Source organism: Salmo salar, chromosome ssa12 (assembly GCF_905237065.1).
Source record: "Salmo salar chromosome ssa12, Ssal_v3.1, whole genome shotgun sequence".
NCBI lineage: Eukaryota > Metazoa > Chordata > Actinopteri > Salmoniformes > Salmonidae > Salmo > Salmo salar.
The window spans coordinates 87,237,100-87,264,364 of record NC_059453.1 but is presented as its reverse complement, the minus strand read 5'-3'; the positions used below and the strand labels follow the sequence as shown (position 1 = coordinate 87,264,364).

The 27,265-nt window shown below is 43.6% G+C and overlaps 1 protein-coding gene and 1 non-coding gene across 2 annotated transcripts in view; both read left to right on the top strand.

The window, feature by feature from the left end:
• The first annotated feature begins 310 nt into the window (after positions 1-310).
• LOC106566077 (nerve growth factor) overlaps positions 311-27,265 on the top strand; it is a 32,802-nt gene continuing 5,847 nt past the window's right edge. The window contains exons 1-2 of the mRNA XM_014133898.2: positions 311-677; positions 24,120-24,262. The gene's annotated coding sequence lies outside the window, so the exon portion shown is untranslated. The remainder of the gene's footprint in view (positions 678-24,119; positions 24,263-27,265) is intronic.
• On the top strand, positions 21,178-21,253 carry trnas-uga (transfer RNA serine (anticodon UGA)). The gene has a single exon. It is a non-coding gene; the product is annotated as a tRNA-Ser (tRNA).

Sequence of the window (27,265 nt, the reverse complement as noted above, 5' to 3'; positions counted from 1 at the left end):
GCACTAGGACCTGCAGCACTCTCCCCAGCTGAAAGGAGCCCCAGGCACTAGGACCTGCAGCACTCTCCCCAGCTGAAAGGAGCCCCAGGCACTAGGACCTGCAGCACTCTCCCCAGCTGAAAGGAGCCCCAGGCACTAGGACCTGCAGCACTCTCCCCAGCTGAAAGGAGCCCCAGGCACTAGGACCTGCAGCACTCTCCCCAGCTGAAAGGAGCTCCAGGCACTAGGACCTGCACCACTCTCCCCAGCTGAAAGGAGCCCCAGGCACTAGGACCTGCACCACTCTCCCCAGCTGAAAGGAGCTCCAGGCACTAGGACCTGCAGCACTCTCCCCAGCTGAAAGGAGCCCCAGGCACTAGGACCTGCAGCACTCTCCCCAGCTGAAAGGAGCCCCAGGCACTAGGACCTGCACCACTCTCCCCAGCTGAAAGGAGCTCCAGGCACTAGGACCTGCAGCACTCTCCCCAGCTGAAAGGAGCTCCAGGCACTGGGACTCCGCTGACTTTTCCGAACAATCGATTTCCAAACAAGTGCAAGAGCCTGAGTGGATTGTCTTCCCTCAATGAGAAGGAGACCTGACTTATGAAGATAAACCTGTGGAATAACACACACTGGAATATAGCTTAGTATTGGTTGGGACATCCATTTGTGAAGAGGGGAGAGGAGCCGTTGAAGAGGTAGGAGACTTTACGGTCTTAAGTTCACCCACTCTGCTGCTGTTTTGTGAAGCCACATTGGGAAACATACTTACTCATCCCTTGTGTCAAAAGAAAGGGTAGGAAATTTTATGACTAAGCTTTAATTACTGTATAGAAAAACAACATTGCTGAACAGAAGAGTATACTGTTGAACTCTTTAAAATATTAATATAGTTCTTGTAATTAGTCAAATACCTTCTTCGTCAACTGTGACCTAAAGGCTCTAAATTCATTCCATATCAATTTATGACATTTATTATGGTACTTGCTTGCATGTTTAAACATTCCATCTCAGTGGTCTGGTTGAGGATACCATTTAAAAAATGCCAAGGCACTCTTGATATATTATGTTTAAATAGATGTTTTAAACCTAGCCACTTAGGCATTTCAATCCCAAACTGGCTTTGACCAGGGTGCCTGGTTGAGGGCTCAGCAGACAGGAGGTAGAGATGGAAGCCCATGGTTGAATGGGCAGCTTCCATCTGATCTGTTTCCTCAGGAAGAATATTAGCTCATAGCCTAGCCTCAGGCTCCTCAGGTTACAGCAGTACCCAGATCTATCTATCTATCTATCTATCTATCTATCTATCTATCTATCTATCTATCTATCTCTCTCTCTCTCTCTCTCTCTCTCTCTCTCTCTCTCTCTCTCTCTCTCTCTCTCTCTCTCTCTCTCTCTCTCTCTCTCTCTCTCTCTCTCTCTCTCTCAGCAAGCCATTTTCTGTTTTGTTTCTTTTAAATTGACTCATTAAATGACACTTCTTGGATTAGCAATTAGAATAGTTTTTATGTTTGCATTTTGTCATTTAGACATTCACTTCATATGCCCTGAAAAAAGGAATACCTATTGAGATACACCAAATATGATATATTATACAAGTATTTTTTATACAAGTACTTTTTCCACATTTTGTTACATTACAGCCTTATTCTAAAATGGATTAAATACAAGTTTTTCCTCATCAATCTACACACAATACTCCATAATATCAAAGAAAAAAACAGGTTTTTAATTTTTTCAAATCAAATGTATTTGTCACATACACATGGTTAGCAGGTGTTAATGCAAGTGTAGCGAAATGCTTGTGCTTCTAGTTCCGACCATGCAGTAATATCTAAAAAGTAATATAACCTAACAATTTCACAACAACTACCTTATACACACAAGTGTAAAGGAATGAATACGAATATGTACATAAAAATATATAATGAGTGATGGCCGAACGGCATAGGCAAGATGCAGTAGATGGTATAGAGTACAGTATATACATATGAGATGAGTAATGCAGGGTATGAAAACATTATATGAAGTGACATTGTTTAAAGTGGCTAGTGATACATTACATCAAGATGGAAAGATGCAGTAGATGGTATAGCGTACAGTATATACATATGAGATGAGCAATGTAGGGTATGAGAACATTATATAAAGTGCCATTGTTTAAAGAAGCTAGTGATACATTTAATTACATCAGATGGCAAGATGCAGTATATGGTATAGCGTACAGTATATACATAAGAGATGATTAATGTAGGGTAAGTAAACATTATATAATATAAAGTGGCTAGTGATAAATTGATTACATCAATTATTCCATTATTAAAGTGGGTGGAGTTGAGTCAGTATAACAGTCTTATGGCCTTGAGATAGAAGCTGTTTTTCAGTCTCTCGGTCCCCGCTTTCATGCTCCTGTACTGACCTCGCCTTCTGGATGATAGCGGGGTGAACAGGCAGTGGCTCGGGTGGTTGTTGTCCTTGATGATCTTTTTGGCCTTCCTGTGACATCGGGTGGTGTAGGTGTCCTGGAGGGCAGGTAGTTTGCACCCAGTGATGCGTTGTGCAGACCTCACTACACTCTGGAGAGCCTTACGGTTATGGGCAGAGCAGCTGCCGTACCAGGCGGTGATACAGCCCGACAGGATGCTCTCGATTGTGCAGCTGTAAAAGTTTGTGAGTGTTTTTGGTGACAAGCCGAATTTCTTCAGCCTCCTAAGGTTGAAGAGGCGCTGCTGCGCCTTCTTCACCACGCTGTCTTTGTGGGTGGACCATTTCAGTTTGTCCGTGATGTGTACGCCGAGGAACATAAAACTCTCCACCCTCTCCACTACTGTACCCTCAATGTAGATAGGGGGCTGCTCCCTCTGCTGTTTCCTGAAATCCACGATCATCTCTTTTGTTTTGTTGACATTGAGTGTGAGGTTACTTTCCTGACACCACACTCCGAGGGCCCTCACCTCCTCCCTGTAGGCCGTCTCGTCGTTGTTGGTAATCAAGCCTACCACTGTAGTGTCGTCTGCAAACTTGATTGAGTTGGAGGCGTGCATGGCCACGCAGTCATGGGTGAACAGGGAGTACAGTAGAGGGCTGAGAACGCACCCTTGGGGGGACCCAGTGTTGAGGATCAGCGGGGTGGAGATGTTGTTTCCTACCCTCACCACCTGGGGGCGGCCCGTTAGGAAGTCCAGGACCCAGTAGCACAGGACGGGGTCGAGACCCAGGGTCTCAAGCTTCATGACGAGTTTGGAGGGTACTATGGTGTTAAATGCTGAGCTGTAATCGATGAACAGCATTCTTACATAGGTATTCCTCTTGTCCAGATGGGTTAGGGCAGTGTGCAGTGTGATGGCGATTGCGTCGTCTGTGGACCTATTGTGGCGGTAAGCAAATTGGAGTGGGTCTAGGGTGTCAGGTAGGGTGGAGGTGATATGGTCCTTGACTAGTCTCTCAAAGCACTTCATGATGACGGAAGTGAGTGCTACCGGGCGGTAGTCATTTCACATTTATAACAAATAAAAAAACAGAAATACCTTATTTACGTAAGTATACAGACCCTTTACTATGAGACGCAAAATAGAGCTCAGGTGCATCCTGTTTCCATTGATCATCCTTGAGATGTTTCTGCAACTTGGAGTCCACCTGTGGTAAATTCAATTGATTAGACATGATTTAGAAAGGCACACACCTGTCTATAGAAGGTCCCACAGTTGACAGTGCATGTCAGAGCAGAAAACCAAGCCATGAGGTTGAAGGAATTGTCCGTAATTTGGGGAAGGGAACCAAAACATTTTTGCAGCATTGAAGGTCCCCAAGAACACAGTGGCCTCATTCATTCTTAAATTGAAGAAGTTTGGAACCACCACGACTCTTCCTAGAGCTGGCCACCTGGCCAAACTAAGCAATCTGGGGAGAAGGGCCTTGGTCAGGGAGGTGACCATGAACCCAATGGTCACTCTGACAGCGCTCCAGAGCTCCTCTGTGGAGATGGGAGAACCTTCCAGAAAGACAACAATCTCTGCCTAACTCCACAAATCAGGTCTTTATGGTAGAGTGGCCACACGGAAGCCACTCCTCAGTAAAAGGCACATGACAGCCCACTCGGAGTTTGCCAAAAGGCACCTAAAGGACTCTGACCATGAGAAACAAGATCTGATCTGGTCTGATGAAACCAAGATTGAACTCTTTGGCCTGAATGCCAAGCTTCACGTCTGGAGGAAACCTGGCACCATCCTTATGGTGAAGCATGGTGGTGGCAGCATCATGCTGTGGGGATGTTTTTCAGCGGCAGGGACTGGGAGACTAGTCAATATCGAGGGCAAGATTAATGGAGCAAAGTACAGAGAGATCCTTGATGAAACCTGCTCCATAGCGCTCAGGATCTGCAGAGAAGAATGGGAGAAACTCCTCAAATACAGGTGTGCCGAGCTTGCAGCATCATACCCAAGAAGACTCAAGGCTGTAATCGCTGCCAAAGGTGCTTCAACAAAGTACTGAGTAAAGAGTCCGAATACTTATGTAAATGTGGTATTTCAAAAAAAAATGTTTTATACATTTGCAAAAATGTCTAAAAACCTGCTTTTGCTTTCTTATTATGGGGTATTGTGTGTAGATTGATGTGGGGGAAAAAATGTAATCCAAGGCTGTAACATAACAAAATGTGGAAAAAGTCAAGGGGTCTGAATACTTTCCAAATGCACTGTATATGCACACAATAGTCGAGTAACCGCTCTAACAATGCAAATACATGTCCTCAAAGATGGAAGGCAAGCAGGAGGAGAGATCAGGTGTGACCATTTAATGAGAGGGCAGTTACGTGTGTGAACAATCTAAGTTGGCATCTATTGCCCTGGAGACAGCTCTGCAGAATGGTCACTAGCTGGCACAGCCGCAGTCATAAAATCAGATTTTAAACCTAACCTTAACCACGCTGCTAACCCTAATGCCTAACCCTAACCACGCTGCTAACCCTAATGCCTAACCCTAACCACGCTGCTAACCCTAATGCCTAACCCTAACCACGCTGCTAACCCTAATGCCTAACCCTAACCATGCTGCTAACCCTAATGCCTAACCTTAACCACGCTGCTAACCCTAATGCCTAACCCTAACCACGCTGCTAACCCTAATGCCTAACCCTAACCACGCTGCTAACCCTAATGCCTAACCCTAACCACGCTGCTAACCCTAATGCCTAACCCTAACCATGCTGCTAACCCTAATGCCTAACCTTAACCACGCTGCTAACCCTAATGCCTAACCCTAACCACGCTGCTAACCCTAATGCCTAACCCTAACCCTAACCACGCTGCTAACCCTAATGCCTAACCCTAACCACGCTGCTAACCCTAATGCCTAACCCTAACCACGCTGCTAACCCTAATGCCTAACCCTAACCACGCTGCTAACCCTAATGCCTAACCCTAACCACGTTGCTAACCCTAATGCCTAACCCTAACCACGCTGCTAACCCTAATGCCTAACCCTAACCACGCTGCTAACCCTAATGCCTAACCCTAACCACGCTGCTAACCCTAATGCCTAACCCAGCCACGCTGCTAACCCTAATGCCTAACCCTAACCACGCTGCTAACCCTAATGCCTAACCCTAACCACGCTGCTAACCCTAATGCCTAACCCTAACCTTAATTAAAGAGCAAAAATTACATTTTTGTTTCCATAACTTTGACAATATAGCCAATTTTGACTTTGCAGCTGGCCCATCTAGCAGAAACCGCTCAGTTCTGCCTCCATGACAATAAACATCAACCTGCTTGAACAACAGTCATAACTCCGATATTAAGTAAAAAAAAAAAAGAAATGCCACGTGAATCCACATACAATCAGCGCATTCGTAACAACCTAACCATTACGAAACTTCTATTTGATCAAATAAGCCTCACGTAGCAAATTAGCAATTCCCTTTTTTGACTCTCATTGACCTCTCTGGTCTTATTTTCTTGGACAGATTTTGGGCGGAGTAAACACTCTTGCTTCGCCTCTTCCTCTCCGGATACACTGAGGTATGTCCCCAAGGCCCATGTTCGCTCCCCTTCAAAGAGCTGTCACGCAAATGTTACTCACATAGAGGTCACAGAAAGTTAGTCGTTTATGACTGAGAGGGAGCCAAACTACAAATGGAATTTACCCTTCGCTAAGCCACGCCCCAGAATTGTGGCCAACCAATCGCAGCACTCCGATGGATAGCAACTATTGTCAAGTCCGACACGTCAGACAAGCTCATGTTTCAGAGTTTCTATCCAAAAATAAATTGTTCAAATAGCAAAATAATTTAACAGAACACCAGGGGTGATACATGAAATACTGAACAGCCAACGACTTGTTAGTTTCCTGATAAAATATACACTTATGTCTCCCTGATAAAATAAAGGTTAGATAAAAATAAAAATATCCAAAAGTGGTTATTAGCTTTGACTGCATGACAGTGCATTCAGAGCCATCCAGTGGATAGACCCACTACATACTTAATTAGAGCAGGTTCCCACAATTCAATTGTAATGACAGTTCACCACAACATACCTCAGAGTCTCCTGATTAGCAAGAGGCAGTCTGTGTTTAATTTCATTGTGAATTAAAAACACAGTTTGAGATAATTGTGAGGGGCTTTCAACCTGTGAGGCTGGAGAAAGCAAGAGAGCAGCTGCACTAAAATGTTGATCTCCACAGTACTCAAACTTCCTGGGAAACACTTGGGGCTTCGGCTAATGGCTTTAGGATACCAAGCAGTATAAATGTTTTGCTAATGTTTTTGACCTCTTTCCACCTGGTGTTTACTGCATTCCAAATAAACATAGATACATTTCTGGATATTTGTAATGGGTGGGCCTCAACTATACAGCACGCAACACACTTCATTTTACCAGAGCTAGAAGAACTGTATGCAGTGCATCACACCAGAGATGCTTTACTTCGTATCATACTCATCATTATCTCTGCTAACACAGAACATGTGCTAATAATGGAAAAAGACTCCCTAAAATTCTGCTCCTAGGGTCTGCACAAATCTTACTCCCAAATCTTACCTGCACAAACAAGTTCTTACGTGGCTTAAGCACAACAGTTTTCCAGCCCAATCGACATTCAGCCACTCCTTTTTGAGTCTCTGATCCTGAGGTATTGTGTGTGGTTTGGTCTTAGGGAAGTTGTTTTACAGTGCTTAACTCCACCTGACGTCTCTCAGAGTTGGCAGTTTGAAGGGCTTGAAAACAGGTCCTTAGGGACAGATAATCCTTCCCTGCCTGCTGGAGGGGTTTCATGGTTCGGACCAAAGCCCCCAAGCTTTCCTCTGGTTGATCCCCAGGATTACTAGTAGAAGGACAGACAGGAGAGTGCACAGGGGAGAAATATGTGGCCTTAGAGCAGCCCAACAAAAATTAAATATGCATTCCTGGGACTGAGCATTGATTTTTCTAACCAATAATAAATATAAATTAACGACTGGATTTAAGACATCCTAATGATTTCCTTGAGTTGTAACTCTTAAGGAAACACCTTTACCTAACGCATACAAACAGGTACAGTGGTGTCTAAATGCTCTGTGATCCTTATTCCTAGAAAACACAATGGAACCAGGAAGTGAAAATCCTAGAAAATAGAATGAAACCAGGAAGTAAAAATCCTAGATGACAAAATGTGTTATAGTGAAAACTGTATTGTGTTATATTATACCTGGAAAATTCTTCTCACAATATTTACATCCAGATACATATCTGCAATGAGGTGACGTGTGTTCTATTTCAGTTTGGTGATATTGTAAGTCTATCCTGTTATGATTTGCCTGAGATGTATTTGGAGGTGTTATCTACAAATTGAAACATAAGCAATTTATTTTGCTGAAGATGGCCTTAATGCTAGCCTGATATCTGTACTCCTCTTCTGTCATTCATTATCTGCTATGCAGAGCTAAAGAGCTATGCATCTATACAGAGCTGCACATTGACACAGAGCTACATATCTATACAGCACTACACATCTATACAGAGCTACATTTAACATTTTTGTCATTTAGCAGACGCTCTTATCCAGAGCGACTTACAGTAGTGAATACATACATTTCATTTCATGCATTTATTATTTTTTTAAATTATTTTGGGGGGGAATCGAAACCCACAACCCTGGCGTTGCACACACCATGCTGGCGTTGCAACTGAGCCACAGGGAAGCAGAGCTACATATCTACACAGAGCTACATATCGATACAGAGCTACACATCGATACGGAGCTACATATCTACACAGAGCTATACAGAGCTACATATCGATACAGAGCTACACATCAATACGGAGCTACGTATCTACACAGAGCTATACAGAGCTACATATCGATACAGAGCTACACATCAATACGGAGCTACGTATCTACACAGAGCTATACAGAGCTACATATCTATACAGAGCTACACAAAGCTACATATCTATACAGAGCTACACAGAGCTACATATCTATACAGAGCTACACAGAGCTACATATGTATACAGAGCTACACAGAGCTACATATCTACACAGAGCTACACATCTATACAGAGCTACACATCTATACAGAACTACATATGTATACAGAGCTATACAGAGCTATGGTCCAGGGAGGGTTTTTCTCACACCCAGCTGTTTGACCTCACGGCCCTGGTTCATCTGCCAAACAATCTGTCCCACAGGTGGCTGGTGGGCCTGGACTCCCAGACACTACATCTCCCCACTCATATGTTTCAGAACATTAGGCGTTTTCAATCAAAAGTGAAAATAAGATCGTATTTATATAGCATAATCCACCCCTTATGGAAAGGTGATTCAATTGGATGTTTAATAACTTCCGTAGAATAGTCATTGCTGCCTAACAAGAATGAACTGATTAAACCATATTATGAAAAACACATTTAATTTCACCCCTCAAAGACCACCTTCGAAGAAAAATATCTATAGCACTGGAATGCCTGGACACACTATAGCCTACTTTACACAGATGTTCTACCAGAGTAAATCACTGGAATAACTTGTGTAATGACCCTGTATCAAGCCACTACATGCAGTTATAGGAGCACTGACATTTGCAATTATGGAAATAAAAAAGAGAAAGACACTCTAAGTCAAGAACAAGACAGGAAAGAGGTTTGTAGCAGGACCCAATATGTGTTGCATTTGGGTTGATGAGAGCCATAAACACATACTGTCTGCATTAGTTTGCTTTCACATATTATGTGCCAGAGCAGTTTAGCCCATTCCAACTTAACAGATAGTTCAAACAAGGCAGGATACCCTAGCAATAACCTGTTAGTTCACAAAAATAAATCATGTTTTCAGATATTTTCATACCTCAAAAGTCAAGCCATGTCCTGCTTACTGCTATAGGCCTCAATCCCACATTAACAGGTAAGATAGAGCTACAAATGAATATACTTACACATAAACACATATAGTCATACATATACAGGTAACAACCAAAATAAAGGAAACACGAGTAAATGAGCGATACAAAGTATATCGAAAGCAGGTACTTCCACACAGGTGTGGTTACCGAGTTAAGTAATTAACATCGCATCATACTTAGCGTCATGTATAAAAACGCTCAGTGGACCGTTATTTTGGGTACCATGTCTAGAAGTAGAGATCTCAGTGACTTTGAAAGAGGGGTCTCAAATGAGCATAAGGGGTTTAAAGGGTGTGTGTGTGTGTGTGTGTGTGTGTGTGTGTGTGTGTGTGTGTGTGTGTGTGTGTGTGTGTGTGTGTGTGTGTGTGTGTGTGTCTCAGTCACCAGATCTCAATCCAATTAACACTTATGGGAGATTCTGGAGCTGCGCCTGAGACAGCGTTTTCCACCACTGTCAACAAAACAAAAAAATTATGGAATTTATCATGGAACAATGGTGTCGCATCCCTCCAATAGAGTTCCAGACAATTGTAGAATCTATGCCAAGGCGTATTGAAGCTGTTTTGGTTACTCGTGGTAGCACGCCCTATTAAAATACATTTTATCTTGGGTTTTCCTTTATTTTGGCAGTTACCAGTAGGTCTACTATGCAATTTGTGTAGACCACGTTTTTGAAATCCTCATGGAAGAAATAACATTGGATTGTAACAGTACAATAACATTGGACAAGTTAATAGGCAAAATGGAGGTCAGCCAGGGGATAAACACAGTCCAACTTTCCACTTCAAATGGAAGTGGACCGATGATATAACTCATTGGATAATATCACTCTAAACGGTTATGCCTCTTGAGGTTGTGCAGAGTGATTTGGGGCTTAGACTATGTACCTAACCTCTACACTCTCTCCTGGACTGGCTATGACCTGTAAAATTGAAAATCTAGTGTTTTTATAGGCGATAAGACACACTTGATGGAATAGCTCATTTAATAACGATCAACAAAGGGTAGATGGGAAAGCATTGATTTGTTGAACCCTCACTGCTGCACATTAATTCACAGCTGATTCTACCACAATTACATGCTTCTCTACTTACACTCTAAATGTATATTTAATGTCTCAGGTAGTCAGTATTTTGTTGCTCTGTCCCAAGGCAAACATTTCTTATGACAAATTTGTGCATTTTTGGTTGAACATGCCAAGATTATTGTCCATGTCCGAATATCCGTGGATCTTTAGTAGGACGTTTGAGTATGCAAAAATAGAGTGTTTTATTGTATGTGCAATTTCATAATATTACAAATTTGCTGCATGCTATTGAGGAAGAGCATTGTCTTTTCAGGTCCGTGTATGTTTGACAGCTGACAATCAGATAAGGGGAAGCATCTTGCCATATGAATGAATGGCGGGAACAAGGCAATCGCACATTAGATCATGCATTCTCAGTATCAGTGAGCCTGGTATGTTATGTGTTGCTTAGTACATACATTTTTAGTAAACAGTAAGTTCTAAATAGTATGTAGTACGATTAGTACACAGTATGCAGTTTTTGTAAGTAGTAGGCACGACAGATTTCTGACACGGCCAATATCATGGCAGTTGGAGGGAAAGAAGTTTCTTATAGTCTGTCAGCAGCTTTTCCCATACTAGTCAGACTCATGGATACGCTTTACACTTTAGTAAAAACAGAAACTGCCGGTAACGCCTTTACGTGGAACCATGAGCCCAGGCTTGAGAACAACAGCATCAGTGCATGTAAAATAGCACAGACCAGTCAAAATGTTTTATATCACAAGCTTTACATTTATTTGACTTGCAGAGGGGCAATCATCTCTGATGTTCCGCGCAACTAGATTTATGTATGCCATCTAAACGTTGGATCTAATTTCAATATTTAGAGGAACCGCAGACAGTTGTATACAGTGGGACATAATGTAAATCTGAACATCTGCTCAGATGATCTGAAAGAAACAACAGGGCCACGATTGCTCGGTCCATTGCACCTCACTAAAGTCATCTTTTCCCGAGAACCGGAAACGTGTGAAGGCCACTTGGAGGCAGCATGTAGGTACTGAAGGTCACACTGGATTTTTAGCCACTCATGACTTACCTTTAAACTAGAGCAATAACATTTAACACATTCTGCAACTCTGGGAGCGAGAGGGAGACCATAACAAACAATGCTTTCCTCCCGACACGGCTCGCAGTAATAAAGCAACATGCAATCTGGGACAGACTCTTTGAAGCTGCCGACTGACTGCCAATTCAAGCCACAGAGACACACAGAGGAAACAAAGGTGTAAACAGATGGAACCTCCATTATTTCAAAGCAAAACATTGTGACCTAGCTGGACTTGAATGGGCCTAAAGTGGCCTCATGGCTGCCATTGGTCCAAGATATACACTTTAAAATACACTACAGTATTGGCTGTGAGATACAGGATGCTCTCTGCCTTTTTTACTTTATTGACATCATTCAGTGGAATGATATGAGAGACATTTTATTTATGCGAAGACTATTTCCATTAGGTTAAACTGGAGCACAGCTACCAACTAAATACATGTTGACAAAATATTTGTTATCATTTGTTTTAGTTGAGCAGAGCAACGTGCTAGAGAGTTGCTACACTTCTTCATACTGATGCCTTTCCTACCTAGGCATAGGGACAGGAGAGGAAGACATGATTATGCCAGGGGGGTGGGGGATGGAAAAATCTGTACTAATCTTTAAATCTTAACCATCTAGTTATTGATGTAAACATATAACTTCCAGCAGAAAAACAAAGCCTTGCATGTGTTTTGCTCAGTATTATTATGGTTGTAGTTATTGGTTGTCCTCTTGTTGACAGATGTGTTCCAGGGAGGGTAATGTGTATAAAGTGACAGTGGGTCAGCTGTGTTCCGTCCTGGCACAGAGACCAAACACAGCCATCAGTGACTAATGAAACTGTCCTAGTCAAACTCCAGCTCCGTACAAGTTTCTGGTACACTCCTGCTTTCATTTTTCTTTATTGCTGAATTATGTTTTCAACACTAAAACATTTAAGGACAAATGGCAGACAGAAAGATACAGGTGTTTATTCTGATGCCTGTTTTCATAGGTCTACCAAATTATAGATTTCATCAAACTTTTAGTTTATTTCAGACATCACAACTGTCTTGCAGTAGACAGCAAAATGCAGGCCTGTTTTACTGTCTGAGACATTTCTAAACTTGCTCTTTGCAGAGACATTTCTAAACACACACTCTGCACATCATCTTCAGGTCTTCACAATCCCATTTGTTGATTTAGGTTTCTTGGTATTATGAATGGAATAGTAAATAATGGCTCAATCTGTGAGATCAGCAGATGCATTGGACTATAGCCCACTTCCACAACACAACAGCCAGAGCCAGTGTGCTGGAACACAGAGCTGTCCTGCAGCTGATTACTACAGGTCCTCGATGGCCTGCAGCAGGCCCAGACGCCATTCTCCTTCCTCCACTCTCACACATCTGCACTGAATCAAAACATCCTGCCAATTTCACTCTCTGGAATTGTCATATTTAAGATGATTTCCCACAGAGTTATCATGCCTTTCACCCCAACTAGATAAAACAAGACGGTTGTCAAGAAAATGGTGAACGGTATGCTTCAATTGCATGCTATTATCGTCCTTAGAATGTTCAGACTCAATAAATCACCAGAGGGCAAAGGAAAGTCAATTCAATTTCCCAACTCCTGGACAAGCTGGAGCGGGTTTAAATACAGTTTTCCAAATCAGGGCTTCAGTTGAGATTAGCTGTTTTGCTTCAGTCCTTGTTAAAAGGTGAAGCCGTTTATGATAACATACCATTCTTGGTTGAAATTCATCCTTATCATTGCTCTTGTAAATGCATTTTGTCTAGAATAAACGCCAAGCAAACATCATTGTATTTAAATTGTACGTCGTACTTACGTTTCTGTCTTATTACTTGTGTGAGTTACGGTAGGATAAATAAAGATGTAAACAAAATATATTACCTTACCTGTTTTAAAAGCATCACAGTAGGAGCAGCAGCACACCCACAACAATAGGAATTCTCTTCCACAGGTCAAATCAAATTGTATTCATCACATGCTTTGTAAACAACAGGTGTAGACTAACAGTGAAATGCTTACTTAAGGGCCCTTCCCAACAATGCAGAGAAAAATAAAATAGAGAAATTATAGAAAAGTAAAACACGTAATAATAAAAGTAATAATAAATACACAATGAGTAACGATAACTTGGCTATATATACAGGGTACCAGAACCAAGTCGATGTGCAGGGGTACGAGGAAATTGAGGTAGATATGTACATATGACTAGGAATAAAGTGACAGATAATAAACAGTAGCAGCAACATATGTGATGAGACAAAAAAGTTGGGTCAATGCAGATAGTTAAATAGTTAACCAAATAACTACCTGTGCTAACTATTTAGCAGTCTTATGGCTTGGGGTTAGAAGCTGTTCAGGGTCCTGTTGGTTCCAGACTTGGTGCATCAGTACCGCTTGCCGTGCGGTAGCAGAGAGAACAGTCTATGACTAGGGTGGCTGGAGTCTTTGAAAATGTTTAGGGCCTCTGACATCTCCTGGTATAGAGGTCCTGGATAACAGGGAGCTCGGACCAAGTGTTGCACTCTTGTACTGCACTACCATCTGTAGCACCTTGCGGCCGGATGCTAAGCAGTTACCATATCAAGTAGGGATGCAGCCAGTCAAGATGCTCTCAATGGTGCAGCTGTAGAACTTTGAGGATCTGAGGGCCCATGCCAAATCTTTTCAGAAGAAAGAGGCATTGCTGTGCTCTCTTCACAACTGTGTTGGTGTGTGTGGACCATGATAGATCCTTAGTGATGTGGACACTGAGGAACTTGTAGCTCTCAACCTGCTCGACCACAGCCCCGTCAATGTAAATTGAGGGTGCTCGCCCCTACGTTTCCTGCAGTCCACAATCAGCTCCATTGTCTTGCTTACATTGAGGGAGAGGTTGTCGTCCTGGCACTGACAGGTCTCTGATAGTTGGTGATCAGGCCTACTACAGTCATGTCGTCAGCAAACTGAATGATGGTGTTGGAGTCCTGCATGGCCACGCATTTGTGGGTATACAGAGAGTACAGGGGGGACTAAGCACGGTCCCCTGATGCGCCCCCGTGTTGAGGGTCAATTTTTATTTTATACCTTAATTTAACTTGGCAAGTCAGTTAACTTCTTGCAGATCATTTGGACCCTAACGTCCCATCTGGCCAGCATCCGGTGAAATTGCAGAGTGCGAAATTGAAATTAAATTACTATAAATATTTCACTTTCATGAAATCACAAGTGAAATACATAAAAATAAAGCATAACTTGTTGTTTATCCAGCCGCTGTGTCAGATTTCAAAAAGGCTTTTCGGCGAAAGCAAACCATGCGATTATCTGAGGACAGCGCCCAGCACTGTAATGATCGTCGTAAGGAGAAGACCAAGGTGGGGACCGTCGCTGGAGGCTTCGGACTGGGGACCATCGCTGGAGGCTCCAGGACTGGGGACCGTCGCTGGAGGCTTCTTGCCATGGATCATCACTGGAGGCTTTGTGCCATGGATTATCACTGGAGGCTCCAGGTCATGGATTATCACTACAGGCTCCGGGCCATGGATCATCACTGGAGGCTTCGTGCCATGGATCATCCCTACAGGCTCTGGGCCATGTATCATCACTGGAGGCTTCATGCCATGGATCATCCCTACAGGCTCCGGGCCATGGATGATCACTAGAGGCTCTGGACCATGGATTATCACTGGAGGCTTCGTGCCATGGATGATCACTACAGGCTCCGGGCCATGGATCATCACTGGAGGCTTCGTGCCATGGATCATCACTGGAGGCTTCAGACCATGGATCATCACTGGAGGCTTCTTACATGGAGCTGGAACCGGTCTCACCGGACTGGGGAGACACACTGGAGACCGGGTGCGCAGAGCAGGTACAGGGTATACTGGGCCGTGGAGGCGCACTGTAGGTCTGGAGCTTAGGGTTGGCACAACCCGTCCTGGCTGGATGCTTACTTTAGCCCGGCAAGTGCGGGGCGCTGGCACAGGATGAACTGGGCTGTGAAGGCGCGCTGGCGACACAGTGCGTAGAACTGGCGCAGGATATACTGGGCCGTGGAGGCGCACTGGAGATCTGGAGTATATGGCTAGCACAACCCGTCCTGGCTGGATGCTCAGTTTAGCCCGGCAAGTGTGGGGAGCTGGCACAGGACGAACTGGGCTGTGAAGGCATACTGGCGACACAGTGCGTAAAGCTGGCGCAGGATATCCTGGACCGAGGAGGCGCACTGGAGACCAGGAGCGCTGAGCCGGCACAATCCATCCTGGCTGAATGCTCACTCTAGCACGGCAAATGCGGGGCGCAGGCACAGATCGCACCGGGCTATGAATGCGCACTGGCGATATAGTGCGCATCACAGCATAACTCGGTGCCTGACTGGTCACATGCTCCCTACGGTAAGCACAGGGAGTTGGCTCAGGTCTGAACCCTGACTTAGCCAATCTCCCCGTGTGGCCCCCCAAAACAAAATTGGGGGCTGCCTCTCGTGCTTGCCTCGTTGCCATGCTAGTTCCTCATCTCGTCGCCGCTCTGCTCTCGCTGCCTCCACCTGTTCCCATGGGAGACGATCCCATCCAGCCTGGATCTCCTCCCACGTCCAGGATCCCTTGCCGTCCAGGATGTCTTCCCAGGTCCATGTCTCCTGACCACGCTGCTTGGTCCTTTTGTGGTGGGATCTTCTGTAATGATCGTTTTAAGGAGAAGACCAAGGTGCAGCGTGGTAAGTGCTCATGATAAAATTGTATTTATACTCAGAACACTAAACAAAAATAACAAACAAAGGAAAACGAACGTCACGTTCTGCAGGCTTTCACTGAGCTGTACAAAAACAAGATCCCACAACAGAAGGTGGGGAAAAGGGCTGCCTAAGTCAGGGCGTGACAAGCACACAAATGCATATAAAATCATTTTCAACCAGGGAGTTGCGACACGAAAGTCAGAAATAGCGATATAATATATGCCTTACCTTTGAAGATCTTCTTCTTTTGGCACTCCAAAAGGTCCCAATTACATTACAAATGGCCCTTTTGTTCGATAAAGTCCTTCTTTATATCCATAAAAACTCAGTTTAGCTGGCGCGCTTCAGTCAATAATCCACTCGGTTTCCCTTCTTCAAAATGCATACAAAATGAATCCCAAACGTTACCAATACACTTATCCAAACAAGTCAATCAACGTTTATAATCAAACGTTAGGTACCCTAATACGCAAATAAATGATACAATTTAAGATGGAGAATCGTTATTGTCTTTACCGGAGATAAACAAAAAGAACGCGCTCTCTCGGCCATGCGCTTGTAAACACTACAGCCAAAATGGGAGCCACTTAGAAAAACAACTTCTCCCTCATTTTTCCAAAAACCAGCCTGAAACTCTTTCTAAAGACTGTTGACATCTAGTGGAAGCCCTAGGAACTGCAATCGGGGACGATTTCGCCCTATTATAAAAGTGCCAGCCATTGAAATCAGTGGTATGCTGAACTTTAGATTTTTTTGGATGGTTTGTCCTCGGGGTTTTGCCTGCCATTTCAGTTCCGTTATACTCACAGACATTACTTTAACAGTTTTAGAAACGTTAGGGTGTTTTCTATCCAAATCTACCAATTATATGCATATCCTGGCTTCTGGGCCTGAGTAGCAGGCAGTTTACTTTGGGCATGCTTTTCATCCGGACGTCAAAATACCGCCCCCTATCCCAAAGAAGTTTTAAGAACAAATTCTTATTTTCAATGACGGCCTAGGAACAGCGGGTTAACTGCCTTGTTCAGGGGTAGAACAACAGATTATTACCTTGTCAGCTCAAGGATTTGATCTTGCAACCTTTTGGTTACTAGTCCAACACTTTGACCACTAGGCTACCTGCCACCCCAATGTGGCAGATGTGTTGTTGCCTACCCTCACCACCTGGGGGCAGCCTGTCAGGAAGTCCAGGATGTTGATGTCACATGATAAACTATTGTCTGAATGGTTGATGGATTGTTGAGCCACAGACAACAAAAGAATAATGATCAAGGAGCATGTTCTTCTTGTTGGTGAAATCTGGGGAAATTCTCAATAGGGCAAAAGTCTGTCCTGTCTTAGTCTCCTCCGTGACGCGGAAACCGATAACTGGTCACCAACTGGAGTGTCAATTCGTTAAATAGGTGAACGGAGGAGTTTGCTCCTATCCCCGATTGCTCAGGTGTATCCGATCTTGGAAGAGTTTTAAAATCTCCCACACTCCCTTTGAAACGACTGTTGTTTTCTTGGATGAGAAAAGCATGCAAACATTTAAAAACCATATGCTACTTTTCTCTGGAAAATGTCTTGCACAACTAGCTACATTTATTTTTACCATTAAGCACATGTATTTTGGGATTCCACCTCTGTAAACGTCATTTGCGGTTGTCATATGACGCACTAGAGAAGGAGAGTTTCATTTCATACAAGAGCATTTGTTCCCACGTTTCCTCTCCTCAATTACCTTTGACCTTTTCGAAAGGAGGCAAGGATAGGACAGAGGGGAGGATGCGAGGAATCAAGAAAATCCAATTGAGATTCTCCCTAGGACTTTCATTTTGTTCTCCTGCCTGATGCAGTCAGTTCTCCTGCGTTCTTGTCCAGGGTTTGGCTTCACAATGGAGAAAACGGAATCCCGTTTAGTCATACAGATGTACGATCTTAATTTGAGCACTCTTTTTTTGCTGAGAATTTTCCTAACTTGAAATTCGAACTTGTAATGTCTTCAAGGTTAAAAAAGGCTTCTAAAGTTTGTAATTCTCACTTTAAAACGTATCAACCCCTACAAAAAAGTATTCACATTTCCTGTTGCTGTAGGATACATTTCCTGCTGTAGCAAACTGTCTTAAATTAATCTCCTAAATCTGTAGGGCTGAAATAATTATGACTTTTACACACAATGAGAAATACACAGGTAGGGGTCTCGATTCGTCATCCTACAATTTCAAAACAGCTTTAGTTTTGGGTTTGGTTGTGCCAATGGTAATTCCTCATTATTCCTTTCTCCGATTCAGTAAAAGTTATTGTTTACTTCTCCTTTTATAATCAGGGTCAAGTTATTAAAGTAATGTGCCAAAAGTTATTTTAATGATGTAATGACAATCACTCAGAAGTCCCTGTCTGCGTCTAAAGCCAAGCCCGGCAGACCTTCTTAAAAAAGGTCCAATGTAGCCGTTTCTATCTCAATATCAAATCATTTCTGGGTAACAATTAAATACCTTACTGTGATGGTTTTCAATTCAAATTGTCAAAAACAAAAAAATGAAAAGTAGCTGTTATTGGCAGAGGTTTGGAACTCTATTATTGGTTTATTAACTAATTTACCTGGTGAGGTCACCAGGCAGGCCAAAACCATCCCATCAAAACAGGCTGAAATTTCACGTGGTCTAATTGAGATTTTCACCAAATTGAGATTTATATTCAAATGAATGAGTGCTACCACAGTAGAGTTGATCCATTCAGAGCATGTGCGGAAGCGTTTGACCTGGTTTAACATGGTTATTTCTTCTCCAGTCCTGTTTTGAACCTGGCAGTGCTGTCTGAGCATGGTCAGTCTCATACACCAGCTGATTAAGCCTATGAGTAGACAATTGAATCTCTCGACTAGGGCCAGGCATTTTGTTAGAATCCTAGTTGTAGTGTATTACTATGACCCAGCTTCATTCCTGGTCAGGTAGTGTGGTGAGAAAAGACCTGACACAGTTATTGCATAAAGTGGCATTGACCAATGGAACATTTGACCCACCAGTGAAGACTGATGAGGTTACAGCGATCATTCTCTCACACCAATTCATTACATTTACATTTACGTAATTTAGCAGACGCTCTTATCCAGAGTGACTTACAAATTGGTAATTGGTAATTCATAATCTCCCCTCCTACAGTGTCACCTGGTGTTTTGTATGTGTGACGTGTGTGTGTGTGTGTGTGTGTGTGTGTGTGTGTGTGTGTGTGTGTGTGTGTGTGTGTGTGTGTGTGTGTGTGTGTGTGTGTAGTGCCAGCTCCAGGCCTAAGCGATTGCTTAGGGCCCCAGGCTGCTAGTTGAGAGTTATAATATAATACACAAGATGCATGTTTGAAATTTTGTTGTGAATCAGCAGTTTTTCTCTTGTTATGTCAGTCACTCAATTAGCCATGTCACCTAACAATTTTTTGGATTGGTAAATTAGTCTTGCCAGCTATCTAAACATGTAGTAATCATGGCCGAATACCGACCAGGCACGCAGGGCATTGATTTAGTTAGTCATTCTCACTCAATCCTTCACATGGCATAAGCCATGGTAAAATGTGTAGAATTGCAGTAAATGTACTTTAATAACTCTTGGTGCAATCCTCACCTAGGGCCCCCAAAAGGCGAGAGCCAGCCCTGTGTGTGTGTGTGTGTGTGTGTGTGTGTGTGTGTGTGTGCGTGCGTGCGTGCGTGCGTGCGTGTATTTCATCTGACACTGGCTTTGTTGACACTGAAACAGACATATTTCAAGCAGAGTGTAACACACTTTACAGTAGGTTCAGTTTTCCAGGAAAGTCTAGTTTCCCCAATGGGAGAATCAGGAGGGGAGAAATCAGAAATGAATGATCACACCCCAGGAATGTTGTGTTGAAACCATTATCACAGACTAATTCACTGATTAGGATAAAACATATTTTGTCTAGCATCTGCCAAACCTTCATGAAGCATTGCAATATACAGTATCTCTTGGTCAGTCACTTTGAATAAAATCAGATAAAAGTCATCAGTCTCAAACAGCATGAAACAATTTCACCTTTATTTAACTAGGCAAGTCAGTTAGGAACAAATTCTTATTTACAATGATGGCCTGCCTACCCCAGCCAAATCCGGATGATGCTTGGCCAATTGTGCGCCACACTATGGGACTCCCAACCACGGCCAGTTGTGATACAGCCTGGAATCAAACCAGGGTCTGTAATAACAACTCTAACACTCAGATGCAGTGCCTTAGACCATGGTGCCACGCTGGAGCCCCTAACTATGATAACTACAGTAAATAGCTAACAGAATGGCTCCATGGACTATCTGAGTTACCCTTGTATTTTATTTTTACACTCTCTGTGCTCACTCACAGGGCCCTATACACGCACTCACAGGGCCCTACACACTCACTCACAGGGCCCTACACACTCACTCACAGGGCCTACACACACACTCACGGGGCCCTACCCACGCACTCACGGGGCCCTACACACGCACTCACGGGGCCCTACACACGCACTCACGGGGCCCTACACACGCACTCACGGGGCCCTACACACGCACTCACGGGGCCCTACACACGCACTCACGGGGCCCTACACACGCACTCACGGGGCCCTACACACGCACTCACGGGGCCCTACACACGCACTCACAGGGCCCTACACACTCACTCACAGGGCCCTACACACGCCATGTGTTTGTCACAAATACATTTGATTTGATTTGATTTTGACCCACTCATATACAATCATCATATACGCTGCTGCTACTCATTTTATCATATATCCTGATACTAGTCACCTTACCCCTCCTATACATACAGTATCTGCCTCAATCGAGCCAGTATCCCTGCACATTGAAAATATGGTACAAGAACTGACTGACCCTCAATATATTATGCTTACTTACTTTAAAACATGAAACTTACTCTGGGTCATCAGGGTAAAGACCAAACTCTACCCAGTATCCATATGGTTCTTCTTGCTCGTCCCCAAACAGCCCTGCTACAATCTTAGGTCCCGTGTGGCTCAGTTGGTAGAGCATGGTGTTTGAAACGCCAGGGCTGTGAGTTCAATTCCCACGGGGGACCAGTATGGAAGAAAAAAAAATGTTTTATGAAATGTATGCATTCACTTCTGTAAGTCGCTCTGGTTAAGAGCTTCTGCTAAATGACTAAAATGTTAGAAAAAAGGATTCGTCGGCTGTCCCCATAGGAGGTAAAAGCTTTTTTAAGGGGTTCTACCTGGAACCAAAAAGGGTTCTTCAAAGGATTCTCCTATGGGGACAGACGAAGAACCCTTTTAGATTCTAGATATTACCTTTTTTCTAAGAGTGTACGTATGTCAGGCTCTAGGCCAGCACAATGCGATGCTTCATACCTGCTGTGAGCAGTTCCGCAAGAATGCCCACAGCAACGCACTGAGCAGCACGTCATTCAAAGCCCAGAGGTGGCCCTCAGATAAAGACATCGGGGCCACAGCTCACTCTACTCCCGAAGGCTTTGAATGGGAGCCAGGCAGACAGGCTCAGGTTACCAGAGGCACTGTGTGACTTTTACCATATGAATGAAGCAAACGTTTTCAGGGAAGGGGGAGGGGGGGGTTGTTTCCCGAGCTGCAGATGGTGGATTGTCTTTGTCGCCAGGATCTGGTTGTCAGTCATGCCAGACAGAATTCATTAAATGGACTGACTCCATTAGAGCTAATGACTGGTAGGTCAGTGGTTGTGGGTGGGCCGCGCTATTCTGAACTAACAGACCACATCAATGACTGGGTGTAATTCCTCTACAGTGACACAGCAAAAAAGGTATGTTTATCTATGCATGCATGCATATTCAGCATACAGATTAAAAACCATGGTGCCTTCCACAGAGTCTTAAACAGTATTCTGGTCATGGTGCAACTTTACTACATGGTCTCAAAGATTCAGGGAATGTTATGCAACTGAAAACAAGAAGGGTGTAGCAGAATCTTTCATTACGATTTCCATATTTGTTTGGCAAAATGTGTCTTTCCCTGTGAGAAAGACAAACATGGCTATTATACACTGAGTGTACAAAACATTAAGAACAGCTGCTCTTTCCATGACAGACTGACCAGGTGAATCCAGGTGAAAGCTATGATTCCTTATTGATGTCACTTGTTAAATTCACTTCAAATAATGTAGATGAAGGGGAGAAGACAGGATAAAGAAGGATTTTTAAGCCTCAAGACAATTGAGAAAGGATTGTGTATGTGTGCCATTCAGAGGGTAAATGGGTAAGACAACATATTTAAGTGCCTTTGAACGGGGTATGTTAGTAGCTGCCATGCGCACCGGTTAGTGGAAAGAATCACAACGCTGCTGGGTTTTTCAGGCTCAACAGTTTCCCATGTGTATCAAGAATGGTCCATCACCCAAAGGACATCCAGCCAACTTGACAACTGTGGGAGGCATTGGAGTCAACAAAGACCCCGACAAACTGAGGCTGTTCTGAGGGCAAAAGGTGGTGCAACTTTATATCAGGAAGGTGTTCTTAATGTTTTGTCCACTCAGTGTATACAGTAAAGTAGGATAGAAATCGTTCAAGGTTCAAGGCATTTGAGCTGATGCTGCACTGACAATCTGCATTACTTATGTCTCCTTTCTGACCATGACTATGCTGAAGAACTTGCAGCACAAAGCTGTATTCTGTAGATATTCTCTGGGAAGATATTACAACCAGCTCTGCTAAATTCTTTGCCTCTTCATCCATACATACAGTACATTTGTCTAACCTCAGGAGAACTACTGTCTGGTGTGGTGTATCTACTATAGCTGTTGTGTGCCTGTGTGTTCTGTGTTCTATAGGGATGAGTATGTGTGTTCTGTGTTCTATAGGGATGAGTATGTGTGTTCTGTGTTCTATAGGGATGAGTATGTGTGTTCTGTGTTCTAAAGGGATGAGTATGTGTGTTCTGTGTTCTATAGGGATGAGTATGTGTGTTCTGTGTTCTATAGGGATGCGTATGTGTGTTCTGTGTTCTATAGGGATGAGTATGTGTGTTCTGTGTTCTAAAGGGATGAGTATGTGTGTTCTGTGTTCTAAAGGGATGAGTATGTGTGTTCTGTGTTCTATAGGGATGAGTATGTGTGTTCTGTGTTCTATAGGGATGAGTATGTGTGTTCTGTGTTCTAAAGGGATGAGTATGTGTGTTCTGTGTTCTATAGGGATGAGTATGTGTGTGTTGTGTTCTAAAGGGATGAGTATGTGTGTTCTGTGTTCTATAGGGATGAGTATGTGTGTTCTGTGTTCTAAAGGGATGAGTATGTGTGTTCTGTGTTCTATAGGGATGAGTGTGTGTGTTCTGTGTTCTATAGGGATGAGTATGTGTGTTCTGTGTTCTATAGGGATGAGTATGTGTGTTCTGTGTTCTAAAGGGATGAGTATGTGTGTTCTGTGTTCTATAGGGATGAGTATGTGTGTTCTGTGTTCTAAAGGGATGAGTATGTGTGTTCTGTGTTCTAAAGGGATGAGTATGTGTGTTCTGTGTTCTATAGGGATGCGTATGTGTGTTCTGTGTTCTATAGGGATGAGTATGTGTGTTCTGTGTTCTAAAGGGATGAGTATGTGTGTTCTGTACAATAAAACCCACAGGTCCAACACTGTACAATAAAACCCAACACTTAGCCTATCCTGTGTATCAGGTGTATGTATGTAACGGTGTGAGTATAACACACTGGCCCTTCCTGTGTTTAGAGTGGCTTGCTGGAATGCTTTACAAACCCTGTGTATGACACCACAGTGCAGAAGGAAAATACTACTAAATCGCTACCTCGCTTTCCAACCAAGGTGCATGAACAGTGAAAGATCAAGCTGAAGATTAAAACTAAAATTCACCAAGTTTTGGTCAGATTATCGAAGTGAGCTTGTCAAATGATGTGCTATTATTAAAAAGCAATGTGCTTTGGTCGCATGCCTTCTCTCTCCCTCGGCAGGGGCCAGGGCCGAGCTGGGGGCCACAGAGAGCCAGAAAGACAGGCCTGATGGCAGGAGCCTGGAAGGCAGTCCGCTCTGAACACGTGCTCTAGGAGCCCGCCCCGCCTGGGGCCACAATTCACGGGGAAGAAACACGGCACAGGTGAGCAGAGCAAGAGGGGTGTTCTCATATCTTCAAACCAATTCAAATTTGAATAACTTTATTTTCATAAAACGTCTCATGAGAGAAGTGACATGCAAACTCAATTAAGATCTCTGTGCGAGTCACAATCTCAAAAAAGGTTAACCTGGTCAGAGTATTTTCCCTGATCAGAGTATTTTCCCCGATCAGAGTATGTTCCCCGGTCAGAGTATTTTCCCTGGTCAGAGTATTTTCCCTGATCAGAGTATTTTCCCTGGTCAGAGTATTTTCCCCGGTCAGAGTATTTTCCCGGGTCAGAGTATTTTCCCTGGTCAGAGTATTTTCCCGGGTCAGAGTATTTTCCCTGGTCAGAGTATTTTCCCTGGTCAGAGTATTTTCCCGGGTCAGAGTATTTTCCCGGGTCAGAGTATTTTCCCGGGTCAGAGTATTTTCCCTGGTCAGAGTATTTTCCCGGGTCAGAGTATTTTCCCGGGTCAGAGTATTTTCCCGGGTCAGAGTATTTTCCCTGGTCAGGTGGTCACTATAAAACCTCTTGGTGTAGAGTTAGAGATAAAGTACAACACACTAATAACACGTTCAATGCCGCCGCAAGAGTAAACATGTTTTCTATCTGCACAGCACGTGGAAAACACAGGGAGTGAGCTGTGATTACCAGTAAGCAGACAACCTCACAGCTGTCGTATCTTTGAATCACTGTATGATACAGCCATCACACTCAGCCATCACACTGAGCCATCACACAGAGCCATCACACTGAGCCCACATTATATTCCTCAAGCTACCTTTCTCCATGGATGAATAGGACAGAGTTTCTCACCTATTTTGAAACAAGTCTGTTATATTCTAAGCTAAAAGGAAGTAGAATCCAAGTTTCCAGCCTTTAGTTTCTCAGATGTCAGTCAGTATCAAGAGGACTTCAACAGGATTTGATCCCAAATGTTGACGTGTGTGTGTGTGTGTGTGTGCGTATTTGATCCCTAATGTTGACATCTGGATATGTGTGTGTGTGTGTGTGTGAATTTGATCCCTAATGTCTGTGTGTGTGTGTGTGTGTGTGTGTGTGTGTGTGTGTGTGTGTGTGTGTGTGTTTGATCCCAAATGTTGACATGTTTGTGTTTGATCCCTTGTGTGTGTGTGTGTGTGTGTGTGTGTGTGTGTGTTATTTGATCCATAATGTTGACGTCTGTGTGTGTGTGCATTTGATCCCTAATGATGACGTGTGTGTGTGTGTGTGCATTTGATCCCTAATGATGACGTGTGTGTGTGTGTGTGTGTATTTGGTCCCTAATGTTGACATGTGTGCGTGTGTGTGTGTGTATGTGTATTTGATCCCTAATGTTGATGTGTGTGTGTGTGTGTTTGATCCCTAATGTTGACATCTGTGTGTGTGTGAGTGTGTGTGTATGTGTGTGTGTGTGTGTGTGTATTTGATTCATATTGTTGACGTCTGTGGGTGTTTGCATTTGATCCATAATGTTGACGGCTGTGTGTGTGTGTGTCTGTGAATGTGTGTGCGTATTTGATCGCTGATGTTGATGTCTGTGTGTGTGTGTGTTTATTTGATCAATAATGCTGACGTTTGTGTGTGTGTCTGTGTTTGTGTATTTGTTCCCTAATGTTGACCTGTGTGTGTGTGTGTGTGTATATTTGATCCCTAATGTTGACGTCTCTGTGTGTGTGTGTGTGTGTGTGTGTGTGTGTGTATTTGTTCCCTAATGTTGACGTCTGTGTGTGTGTGTGTGTGTGTATTTGTTCCCTAATGTTGACGTCTGTGTGTGTGTGTATTTGATCCCTCATGTTGACGTGTGTGTGTGTGTTTGTGTGTATTTGATCACTAATGTTGACGTCTGTCTGTGTGTGTGTGTGTGTGTGTGTGTGTGTGTTGTGTGTGTATTTGAACCCTAATGTTGGTTTGTGTGTGTGTATTTCATCCTTAATGTTGGCGTGTGTGTGTGTCTGTGAATGTGTGTGCGTATTTGTTCCCTAACGTTGACGTGTGTGTAGGTGTATTTGATACCTAATGTTGTCGTGTGTGTGATCCGTAATGTTGACGGCTCTGTGTGTGTGTGTGTGTCACAGGCCGGCTCATAGCCTGTGGCAAAAATGAGGGGACACGAACAACAGGTATAGGCCAATCAAAAATGTTCTTTATTATAAACCAAAAACTATTAACTGTAAACAAAGAAAAAGGAATGAGGTGTGGAAATGTCATAATGTAGGGTGTATGTAAAGTGCTGGGATGCATGAATCTGTGTGTGTGAATATGACTGAGTGGAAACTACGTAAAACTACAAAGGAACAAACAAAACAGGATCATACCTGGAGGAGCAGGGAGAGAGAGAGAGAGGTTAGTGAAGCAGTTTAAATACCCTGAGCCCAGGTGGCTCCAATCAAGAACGACCCTCCTCTGCCTGCAGGAGGAACCGCCCCTGCACTGCAGAGGAGGGGCCGTGACAGTGTGTGTGTATCTGTTCCCTAATGTTGACCTGTGTGTGTGTGTGTGTGTGTGTGAGAATTTGGTCACTAATGTCGACGTGTGTGTGTGTGTGTGTGTGTGTGTGTGTGCATATTTGATCCCTCATGTTGAATTGTGTGTGTGTGTTTGATACTTAATGTTGTCGTGTGTGTGTGTGTGATCCCTAATGTTGACATCTGTGTGTGTGTGTGTGTCTGTGAATGTGTGTGTGAATTTGAGGTTGACGTCTCCTTGTGTGTGTTTGTGTGTTTATTTGATCAATAATGCTGACGTTTGTGTGTGTGTGTGTGTGTGTGTGTGTGTGTGTGATCCCTAATGTTTACGTCGCTGTGTGTGTGTGAATTTGATCCCTAATGTGTGTGCTAAGAGCCGTGGCGTGACTCTGGACAACACCCTGTCGTTCTCCGCTAACATCAAGGCGGTGACCCGATCCTGTAGGTTCATGCTATACAACATTCGCAGAGTACGACCCTGCCTCACACAGGAAGCGGCGCAGGTCCTAATCCAGGCACTTGTCATCTCCCGTC